The 12,015-nt window shown below is 42.1% G+C and overlaps 1 protein-coding gene across 6 annotated transcripts in view; it reads right to left on the bottom strand.

Annotated features, from left to right (window-relative positions):
• Positions 1–12,015, bottom strand: part of ston2 (stonin 2) — a 141,049-nt gene that overhangs the window by 30,995 nt on the left and 98,039 nt on the right. The window contains exon 1 of one of the 6 annotated variants that reach the window (XM_060829440.1): positions 283–346. The exons of the other annotated variants lie outside the window; for them this stretch is intronic. The gene's annotated coding sequence lies outside the window, so the exon portion shown is untranslated. Of the gene's footprint in view, positions 1–282; positions 347–12,015 lie in introns of those variants that run through there. 6 annotated transcript variants of the gene reach the window in all.

Below are 12,015 nucleotides of genomic sequence, written 5' to 3' on the forward strand. Positions count from 1 at the left end.
CACAAGCTGTTCATTTCTACTTCAAATAGCTAAAGATTCAAACAGGTAACAAGCAGATTTTTAAAAAAATCATTTTACAACTCAGATGAACCACAACAATGCAGAAATCACCACCTATACTTTACTAGACTGCTGACATAAAATGTAAAAAAAGATCAAAATAAACATTTTTCTCGTGCTAACATGAGCTCAAAAATTAAAATGCCAACAAAACTTACTTTACAGGTTACAAAAAAACTTGAATTAGAAAGTTCTTTGGGAAAAGGTGGTCTAAATACTTACTGAAGACCCAAAGTTAGGATCTGTTTTCACAAGGTTCTAGTTTGTTTCCCAGCAGATCCTTTCTGACACTATCGTTTCTCTTGTCATGTGATGAGTTTATACACGCTGCATGCATGACAAAGACTTGCGTCTGCCGAGGACACGGCTAGCATTTAATTGCTCAAGTCAAACATTTAAAGACGACACAAGACGACATGACACACTCACAACATATGAAAAAGCTTGACAAGGTTGACAGAAATTAATTTTTACAAGATTTCAACTTAATTATCCCTTCATTAAGATCAGAGAATCAGAAACGTTTAAACGAAAAAAGATTGTTAATTTTGTTGTGTTCATTGTAGTGGCAGTGCATGAACTACATTATTTTATAATTGCAATTTCACTTATTATGTGCAAATCCATCAGCCAAATGCTCAATTGTGCAATCGCACAACAAAACGTATTTTGTTAATGCTGCCACTCACAGAAACAATATGCTCATGTTCAGCAATGATATACAAAGTAAAAAGTAACAAGGGAAGCAGACTTTGATTTTTTTAAGTGCTCTGAAGAGAAAAAAAATACAGGTTATGGGGAAACAGGTCAAAAGATGATGGAGCTAATTGACCTTGAGGAAATTTAGTGATCATATCTTGGGGACAATATATCACAGTAGAGGAAGTGTTCGATGTATTGGAATGTATGAAGGTGGATAAATCTCCTCATTCTGACCAGATATATCCAAGAGGGAGAAAATGAGAACTGCAGATGCTGGAGATCAGAGTCAAAAAGTGTGGTGCTGGAAAAGCACAGCTGGTCAGGCAGCATCTGAACAGCAGGAGAGTCAACATTTTGAGCATAAGCTCATCATTCCCATGGTGATTCAGCACCACACAAATATATCCAAGAGTACCGCTACAGGCTAGAGAAGTGCCAGGCCCTGGTTGATATTTTTACATCATCATTCCGTATGAGGTCTCAGATACTCGAGGGTAGTGAATGTTGTGTCCTTTTTCAAGAAGGTGATCTGTAGACCTGGGTAAATTACTTGAGAAGATTCTGAGCTAAAATATACATGCATTTGGAAATACATGGTTTTATTAGGAACAGTCAGAACAGTTTTATGCTTGGGTGATCATGCCTCACAAATTTGTTACAGCTCTTTGATGAGGTGATCAGGAAGGTTGACGAGGGCAGGGTGGTGGACAAAGTCAATATGGATTTCAGTAAGGCCTTTGATAAGGATTCACATGGTAGGCTGCTCTGAAAGGTTAGACTGCATGGAATTCAGGGGGACCTGACAAATTGGATATACAATTGGCTTGAGGGTACAGGGTATTAGTGGAAGGATGCATGTCAGACTGGAAGCCTGCGACCAGTGGAGTGCCTCAGGAGTTGGTGCTGGGCCCATTACCTTTTTGTTATCTGTATCAATGATTTGGATGAGAATGTACAAGGCATGATAAGTAAGTTTGCAGATGACACTAAAATAGGCAGCATTGTAGACAGTGAGAAAGGTGGGCGGCACGGTGGCACAGTGGTTAGCACTGCTGCCTCACAGCGCCTGTAGACCCGGGTTCAATTCCCGACTCAGGCGACTGACTGTGTGGAGTTTGCACGTTCTCCCCGTGTGTGCGTGGGTTTCCTCCGGGTGCTCCGGTTTCCTCCCACAGTCCAAAGATGTGCGGGTCAGGTGAATTGGCCAAGCTAAAATTGCCCGTAGTGTTAGGTAAGGGGTAAATGTAGGGGTATGGGTGGGTTGCGCTTCGGCGGGTCGGTGTGGACTTGTTGGGCCGAAGGGCCTGTTTCCACACTGTAAGTCTAATCTAATCTAATCTAAAATTGCAGCAGGACCTTGATCAGCTGGGGAAGTGGGCTGAAAAATAGCAAATGGTGTTCAATATAGATATTTGTGAAGTCTTGCATTTCGAAAGTCCAGTCATGGTCAGAGTTTCATGGTGAATAGTATGGCCTTAAGGAGTGTAGTGGAATAGAGGCACCACTCAGGTGCTTGGTTCTCTGAAAGTGAAGTCACAGGTAGACAGATCAGTGAAGACAACTTTTGGCACACTGTCCTTCATCAGTCAGGGCACTGAGTATAGAAGTTGGGAAGTTATTTTGCTGTTGTATAGGACGTTGGTGAGGCTGCATTTGAAGTATTGTGTTCAGTTTTGATCACTTTGTTATAGGAAGGATGTTATTGAACTGGAAAGAATGCAGAAGAAATTTCCAAGGATGTTGCCAGGACTCAATGGTCTGGGTTATAGGGAAAGTCGAGAGCATGGTGCTGGAAAAACAAAGCCAGTCAGACAGCATCTGAGGAGTAGGAGAATCGACCTCTCGAGCATAAGTTCTTCATCAGGAATTCTGATGAAGAATTTATACTCGAAATGTCAATTCTCCTACTCCTCAGATGCTGCCTGACCGGCTGTGCTTTTCCAGCATTACACTCTCAACTCTGATCTCCAGCATCTGCAGTGCTCACTTTCTCCTCCTGAGTTATAGGGAGAGATTGGACAAGCTAGGATTTCTTACTTTAGATCGTAGGAGGCTAAGGGGACACCTTATAGAGGTGCATAAGATCATGAGAGGCATGGAAAGGGTGAATGCACTTAGTCTTTTTCCCAGGGTTGAGGACATCAGTTTAAGGTGAGAGGGGAAAGAATAAAAGGGAACCTGAGGGGCAATGTTTTTTGCACAGAGGGTGGTACACATATGGAATGAGCTACCAGTACAGGTTGTTGAGGTGGATACATTAACAACATTTAAAAGGCATTTGGACAAATACATGTATAGGAAAGGTTTAGAAGGATATGGGCCAAGTGCAGGGAAATAGGGTAAGCATAGATGGACATTTTGGTCAGCATGGACCAGTTTGGGCCAAAGGGCCTGTCTCCATGCTGTAGGACTGTATGACTCTATGACCTTTTCAGAGAGTTGGCAGAGATATGATGGGCTGAACAACCTCTACACAGCAAGTTAGTATCCTTGTGTTTAAGAAATATAATTGGCATGCAACAAACAAACTTTTCAGTGGGGCTTGTCTTCAAAAGCTGAGAACCAAATACTATGCAAATATATCTCTTGGATACATTTACCGATGCATTGAGGTCAGATGCCGAGCAATCAGCTGATAGTCCATTAGCCACATGGAAAGCTGCAAGAAATACACCCAATAAAGTTCCAACATTTTGAGTCTAAAGGTGTAATTATTTTGAACTTTAGCAACCATAAAGCATATTAGTCTTATTCTGTGCTGTATCCAATTTACGATTCTAACAGTTTTGGATATGGGAATGAGTAATTTCTATTAGAAGTTAGATCTTTCCTTGTCAGCCTGTAAGATCTATCGTGCATTTTGGTCATAGTTATTCAGGATGCTAGCCTGGATAGACTGTAAAACAGAGAAGGTTCCAGTTAGAAATAGTCATGAGACGTGTCAAGAACCAAAGGCTGCAGACTCACAGTCCAAGAGCTAGTTCAGTGGGATAACTGAAATCTGGGGGGACTGAGAATCTTTAAGTTCTCAATGGGTACATGCAGTACAAACAGAATCGAATTTTACTGGAAATCCAGAAAAGAAGTCAACATTACTTAAACTTTCCATCTAAAGAAACTGGTCTGGTTGAGATCCTTGACAGGTCTCCCAACTGCAAAACACTTGACAAAATCTGTCCTTGGATTTTCCATTCTGATATTGAGTTCCAAATGCAACAAAGCTCAATATTCAGCAGTGCTAGATATTGAATCAGCTAACACTGGAATTCTGTTAGCAATATATAGGACAGCAGTTCCTATATAACATTGTCATGGCTGAGAATGCACCCATCCAATAGATATATAATAAGCTCCACAGACAGAAAAGAGTAAAAAGGGGTGGGTCTCTAATATGTTGCTTTACCAATAGGAAGTACAATCTCCTTCCTCTATAACTCATATGAAGGGTGGCATGTTAAATGCAGAAGTAATTCCTTTCATTCATAAAGGCTGGCTCCTATGTATCAAGGATCCTGTATTTTTACAGCATAGCAGATTAAAACCAGTTCTGCTAAATTGGATCACATAATGGCTTGATGCAATTCAACCTCATCAAGAAAAAAAAGTTCTTCCAAATATATTGTTGTAAGGACAGAATTTCCCATAGACATAGTCGAAAATAGCTTTCCATTCTCATCTGACAATCACTGGACTAGTAACCAAGAACTTGAGGCTTTATTCTGGGGATGAATTAAATTCCACTGTGGTGGAAATGAAAATCTGGAATAAAAAGTTAAGTGAATGGTGACCATGTAGCCACTGTTAATTGTTATCAAAAGCCATCAGTCAACTGTCCTTGCAGGCAGAAAATCTGGCATCCTTACCTGGATCTGATAATATGAGTAGATGTCTGGAGAATGTGGAATTAATGGAGCTGCAAGGTCCTGATAAGATCATCAAGTCTTTTTCAGAATTACATCCAACTCTTGGAACAAATTCCAGTTGTTCACTTTCACAGGCAGTTTTTATTTCAAAGAGGATGTCTCTTCCTCTTGTTTGCTGGGAATGATGTTTCTCTGCAGAACTTTAGAGGGATGCCTCAGGGAATTCTGGGAGTGGAGATGAGAAAGTGATTCCGCCATTGAGCTTCCTTGAGTTCCCCTTCCTCATAATTCTGCAAATGAGCCATTCTGTTCCCCACCTAGCTCTGTTTAAGTATAGAACCATCAATTATCAGCATGGGTCATCACAATGCTTGCTTGCTTTAATTCCTAACAGAATTATTTGTGCACTAACACCAAGAGCACAGAAGTGGCTCAAGGAGGCAGCTCACCATCACCAATAGTGATGGGCAATAAATGTTGATGCAGCTAATGACGTCCTGTGAATTAATTTTTAGAAATTGAAAACAAATGGTGTGGCTGAGCTAGAGTTACAACAAAGCCATTTCACAAACTTTCAGCCTCTATATGGTCAAAGGGAAGTGTTCCTGCCCAAAATTTCAGTAAAATTAATATTGGCTTCTGAGACTTGACTTTTAGCCAAAAAGCAGAAGTCAATTTTGCACAAGTTATGGCTGAGGAGTTGAAAACCATCATCCACCTTCTTGCTATCACAGACTTGCCAGTTTGAAGACAGATCCTGTCAACTCAATCCCTAAAACTGATACAAAAAGATCAGCATGCACTGGTGACATGGTAGCCTTAACATTACAATTGGCATGCACAGATATCAGAAACTGAACAGCTGCCTTCAACAGTGTGCCATTCCTCTGTTCCATCAATAACAAGGCTTGCACCAGGGCAAATTTGACTCCTGCTATGACCAGCTGGTGTACAGAAAGAATGTAGATATCTCAAATTGACTTATAGCCAAAAACAATTTATTTTATATCTCATGTATAAGTCTACCCCTGATTCTTGGCAGAGAAATCTAATAGTATACCATTGAAAGCAACTGTCAACTTCCCGTATCTGTGCACATCACAAAGAATGATTTTTGATACCTACCGGAGATTGATGACTATTTTAGTATATGCTAAATCATTCAACTTTTGTAAGAACATGGACTCAGAGCCACTTCCCCGCCTTTATAGAATCAGAGAATGATTATTGTATAGAAGGGAAATAAATTACAAGGATTTATTTCTTAGTATGCTTTCTTTATTGGTCAGTGTATTGAGTGCAGGAGTAGGGAGGTCATGTCACGGCTGTACAGGATGTTGGTTAGGTTATTTTTGGAATATTGCATGCAATTCTGGTCTCCTTCCTATTGGAAGGATGTTGTGAAACTTGAAACAGTTCTGAAAAGATTTACAAGGATGTTGCCAGGGTTGGAGGATTTGAGGTACAGGGAGATGCTGAATAGGCTAGGCCTGATTTCCCTGGAGCATCAGAGGCTGAGAGATGACCTTACAGAGGTTTACAAAATCATGAGGGGAATGAATATGGTAAATAGGCAAAGTCTTTTCCCTGGGGTGGGGATGTCCAGAACTAGAGGGCATAGGTTAAGGGTGAGAGGGGAAAGATAATAAAAGGGACCGAGGCAACTTTTTCACGCAGAGGGTGGTGCATGTGTGAAATCGGCTGCCAGGGGAAGTGGTGGAGGCTAGTACAATTGCAACATTTAAAAAGCATCTCAATAGGTAAATAAATAGGGAGGGTTTGGAGGGATATGGGCCAGGTGCTGGCAGGTGGGACTAGATTGGGATGGGATATCTAATCGACATGGACGAGTTGGACTGAAGGGTCTGTTTCCGTGCTGTACATTTCTATGACTCTATGACTAGTGATGTTTTAGCACAGATTTACAATTTTAGAGATTTAAAACCTAGGAGAGTGGTTATCAAAAGACAATAAAGGCAAATCTTTCCAAATGGCAGCTATCATCAGAGATTTATAAATGATCTAGAGGAAGGACTTGAAAGCTGGGTAAGCAAGTTTGCGGATGACACAAAAGTCGGTGGAGTTGTGGATAGTGAGGAAGGAAGTGGTAGGTTACAGCGGGATATAGATAAGTTGCAGAGCTGGGCGGAAATGTGGCAAATGGAATTCAATGTAGCTAAGTGCGAAGTCGTTCACTTTGGTAGGAATAACAAGATGATGGATTACTGGGCTAATGGTAGGCTACTTGGTAGTGTGGATGAGCAGAGGGATCTTGGTGTCCATGTACACAGATCTCTGAAAGTTGCCACCCAGGTAAATAGTGCTGTGAGGAAGGCATATGGTGTACTGGGCTTTATTGGCAGAGGAATTGAGTTCCGGAGTCCTGAGGTCATGTTGCAGTTGTATAAGACTCTGGTGCGGCCTCATCTGGAGTATTGTGTGCAGTTTTGGTCGCCATACTATAGGAAGGATGTGGAAGCTTTAGAACGAGTGCAGAGGAGGTTTACCAGGATGTTGCCTGGAATGGTAGGAAAATCTTATGAGGAAAGGCTGAGGCACTTGGGGCTGTTCTCATTGGAGAAGAGAAGGTTTAGGGGAGATCTGATAGAAGTGTATAAGATGATTAGGGGTTTAGATAGGGTAGATACTAAGAACCTTTTACCGCTAATGGAGTCAGGTGTTACTAGGGGACATAGCTTTAAATTAAGGGGTGGTAGGTATAGGACAGATGTTAGGGGTAGATTCTTCACACAGCGGGTTGTGAGTTCATGGAATGCCCTGCCCGTATCAGTGGTGAACTCTCCTTCTTTATGGTCATTTAAGCGGGCATTGGATAGGCATTTGGAAGTTATTGGGCTAGTATAGGTTAGGTAGGATTCGGTCGGCGCAACATCGAGGGCCGAAGGGCCTGTACTGCGCTGTATCCTTCTATGTTCTATGTTCTATGTTCTATTTGAAAATTACGATTGTACCAAAGACACAATTGTTAATGAAAATTTATTGTGCCAGTTTTATAAGTTTCTCAGAACACGACTTTTGTCCCATAAAGAAATGGCTTGTTGGCCTTCACCTGGCCTCTTCATTAGTTCGGCTTAGAGTACATAGGATCCAGAGAAACAAGTCTTGTTCTCACCAGACAGCTGCATTGTCACTCAATCTTTATTTTCTACAGGCTTCCGGCAATATTCTGGAATGTGCAATATTAACCACATCCATCTCACCTATTCATAAGCAGGTTTAAACACATCCATGAGAATGACAAACCATTTTACTTATTGCAGTTGCCATGGTGACTACACAATGAAAAATATCCATTACAATCCAGTGCAGTGCAAGCAACCAATGCTGGTCCATGAACGTGGGATTTTGAGATTGAAAAATGATTGATATTTAGACGAGCAATGCCCCATCTGAATCTTGTAGTGCAATCGTGTGTCGTTCTTTTAAGCAGCATTAATAATCACCTTTGTTGAAACATGAAAATAATATTTTGAAAAAAACTGTAACCATCATCAGTAACCAGATTCTGGTTTTAAGTTACCCTATTTATTGGTTGTAGAAAATGGCCAAAAATTTCACAGCTCCAATTTTTGGACCTCCTTAGAAAAAAAATCAGTTTTACGTTTCTAGTGTAAAATGTCCAAAGTGTACAAGTAAATATGGGGCATAGTACTAGCAGCATTGAAAAGTAGTCAGACCACTCAATTGTTTGATCTCGACTTGGCAGATTTATAAAATACAATGGGCCAAATTTTTCACTCTCTTGAGTAGTATGGGAAAGGAGAAATGTGGGAAAATTCCCAAGAATGAAAAATCTGAATCGCAATGAAGACAGAAGTGTTTACTATTTTCTCCTTAAAGTTTAAGTGGTGAGTTCAGAATCTCGCTAATGAGCAGCAACTACCTTATTTCCATGACTTGCACCTCATTATTTGCTGAAAATGTGTTGCTGGAAAAGCGCAGCAGGTCAGGCAGCAGCTGAAAATGTGTTGCTGGAAAAGCGCAGTAGGTTAGGCAGCAAGCTGAAAATGTGTTGCTGGAAAAGCGCAGCAGGTCAGGTAGCATAGGTGAAAAGGTGTTGCTGGAAAAGCGCAGCAGGTCAGGCAGCAAGCTGAAAATGTGTTGCTGGAAAAGCGCAGCTGGTCAGGCAGCATAGGCGAAAATGTGTTGCTGGAAATGTCTCTCTGATCTCCAGCATCTGCAGTCCTGACTTTCGCCAAGAAGATCTCATTATTTGCCCAACTTTCCTCCTTTCTATACAATTCCAATACTCTTCTCCTTCTCCAAGAAACTAAATGATACCAATTCCTGATATGAAAGTCAGAGCGGTTGCCTGGAGGCAGCAGTTTGTCACTTGCTTACTAGGTATTCATCCAACTCTGGCTTCACCACCATATCCTTGCATGCTCTATGTATACCCATCCTCCTCTTCCTCCATTCATACACGTGGGCATCGACAAACAACCAGCCACAACACCGTGCAATGGGGCGGCACAGTAACTCAGCAGTTAGCATTGCTGCCTCACAGCGCCAAGGCCCCAGGTTCAATTCCCGCCTAGGGCAACTCTGTGTGTGGAATTTGCACATTCTCCGTGTCTGCATGGATTTCCTCCGGGTGCTCCAATTTTCTCCCACAATCCAAAGTTGTGCAGATCAGGTGAATTGGCCATGCTAAATTGCCCATAGTGTCAGGTGCATTAGTCAGGAATAAATATAGGGTAGGGGAATTGGTCTGAGTGGGTTACTCTTCGGAGAGTCGGCGTGGACTTGTTGGGCCGAAGGACTTGTTTTCATACTGTAGGGAATCTAAATCTCATCTAATATCTACTTTCAGACCAACTCACACTTCATCAGTTCAATTTCGAGATCTGGGACACTTACAAGTTCAATGCTTCTGTCCGGTTGCTTTGTGCAACATATGTATCTACACAGGAGGCAGCTTATGGCTATATTTCTTACAACTCAAACACTTTGCATTTACTTGGAGGCTGTCAGCCTCTGTGGCTAAGATTGTTTATTGGCATATAGCCTCGTCAGTGTTAAATTACAAGATGTCAGCATCGGTGGTTTGCATTGTTTTGCAACACAGAGGGAAAGACAGGCAGCCTGTCACAGTTCAGAGCACTGAAAAGTCAAGAGATGATCATTTTGATGCATTGTGAATCAATTTCACACTTACAGAATGTGCCAGCAGCTGTTATGGCAAACACATTGCTTGTTGTTCAACCAAATGTCCACATCTGAAAGTCAAAGGGGACCAGTTCTTAGTGGTGTCAATGGGGTACCATTATTCAGTCAAGGAGCTTGTCCAGTTCCAGTCCAAATGGTTGTCCATAATCAGACATTTGGTCCTCCCAGAGTTTGAGGATTCATATCTTTGCAGTCTAAGGATTGGACCACAATCAATTCTGCAGGTGCTGCGACCAGTGAAGGGATTATAGGCTTGTCAGTCAGAGATCTATGGGGACATCAGTTGAGTGGAGAGGGTGGGTTGGACATTAATGATCAGGGCGCAGTCCATGGAGTTCTTGAGAGTCCTTGGTGGCTCAAGTTTGGGATAGGGTTTATTGGACTTGGTTACTGAGGGAATTATTACTGTGAAAGGGGGCAATTCAAAATAGAAAAGTGAGATCTCAGGACAAAGCAGAAGGTGGGATACTCTGGGAAATCTTTTTCATACGTTACAACACTTCATTCTCTAATGAGGACAGAGTATGGCTGACAAGGATATAGCAATTCACAAAACCACAATCCTCCACCTCTGAGGAAGAAGCCAAAGATCCTCAGAGGGTGCACTGACAAGGATGCCTCTTGCACCCTTCAGCATCTTAGTTACTGACAGCTTGGTGAGTATTTTTACTAGATTAGAGTCAGGATCACATGTTCATGAGCACATCATTTCCACAATTCAATGAAGAATAGCCCTTGGTTATTGGCAATTAGAGGACTACTAGAATTCAGACACTTGATCAGCCCCAAGTAGGAGAAGATCCCATGGTGTTAACAGTTAACAATTTTATTCAAATGCACAAGTACACAAATGAGCAGCAGGAAGACTTGTCACAGGCAGTAACCAAACTGGCTCAAGACTGTATCAACAGTGTTTACACCATTCGCTTTTTGACATGAGTGTCTAGTTGCTTTCATGGACAGTTTGGTGACTGCCCTGGTGAGTCAGGTCCAGGACACTCAGTGTATGCTGAATATATACACAGATATGTGCTCCAATTCTCAGCTATTGGTGTTCAGCACCAATGGTAAAGCAACTGGAGGACAAGTAACTTTGACCACACTTCAGGTGCTGTTTCCTCTAAAGAACATAGGGCAGTGACAAGGAGTAACCACATATATGTCCTTCAGAGATGTCCTCTCCGAACGCTCCAGAGGTGACAGGGCCATACATCACTGCTGTCCACCTTTAGCTCTGTTGGAGCTCAATCTACGACTGGTGCCCCTGCCTCAGGGCAGGATATACTCAGCATGTCTGGCCCACCAGCACAAATGGCTTCAGAGACACCTGACAAAAGTTACAAGGCCAAATGCTCCACATTAAGGATAGCCACCGCACCCCCCCCACACTCCACCCCACCTCCATCCCAGCTGCGGAGCTCAGGATAGCACCTAAATATAAGGCTACAAGATACAGGAGCAAAATTAGGCCTTTCAGCCCATTGGGTCTGCTCTGCCATTCAATCATGGATGACACAGTCGGAAAGTGAGGTCTGCAGATGCTGGAGTATCAGAGCTGAAAATGTGTTGCTGGAAAAGCGCAGCAGGTCAGGCAGCATCCATGGAACTAACATTGTGGGAGGCAAGGAAGACCCTCAGAGGCATATTGGCATGGCTTTGGTGACACTTAATAATGAATATGTTCTCATATTTGTACACATACATTCACTTTTTATTATTGGCTGTATGAGCTAATGTCTTTTTAGTAGCAACTACAACTTTGAAGCCTAGCCATCCTGAGTGCTAAATGAGGTTCAGATGTGAGCAGCTTCTACAACCTAGCAAAGTGGAAATTTGAAAGGTGAGTGCAACCTTGACAACTAGGGTGAATCTTTCCAGACTGCAATACATTGGTTGTGCAACATAACTATTTAGGACCAAATTGAGAAGGAATTTCTTCACACAGAGGATTGTGAATCTATGGAATTCCCTGCCTAGTGAAGTAGTTGAGGCTTCCTCAGTAAATGCTTTTAAAGCTAAGATGTATTTTTTTTGAACAGTAAAGGAATTAAGGGTTACGGTGAGAGGGTGGGTGAGTGGAGCTGAGGCCACAAAATGATCAGCCTTGATCTTATTGAATGGGGGAGCAGGCTCAAAGGGCCTATTCCTGCTCCTGGTTCTTATATTGTTATCGAGGGAGGATGATATGTGGTTATTAGCA

The sequence above is a fragment of the Hemiscyllium ocellatum genome, chromosome 8 (genome assembly GCF_020745735.1).
Source record: "Hemiscyllium ocellatum isolate sHemOce1 chromosome 8, sHemOce1.pat.X.cur, whole genome shotgun sequence".
In the NCBI taxonomy this organism is placed as follows: Eukaryota; Metazoa; Chordata; class Chondrichthyes; order Orectolobiformes; family Hemiscylliidae; genus Hemiscyllium; species Hemiscyllium ocellatum.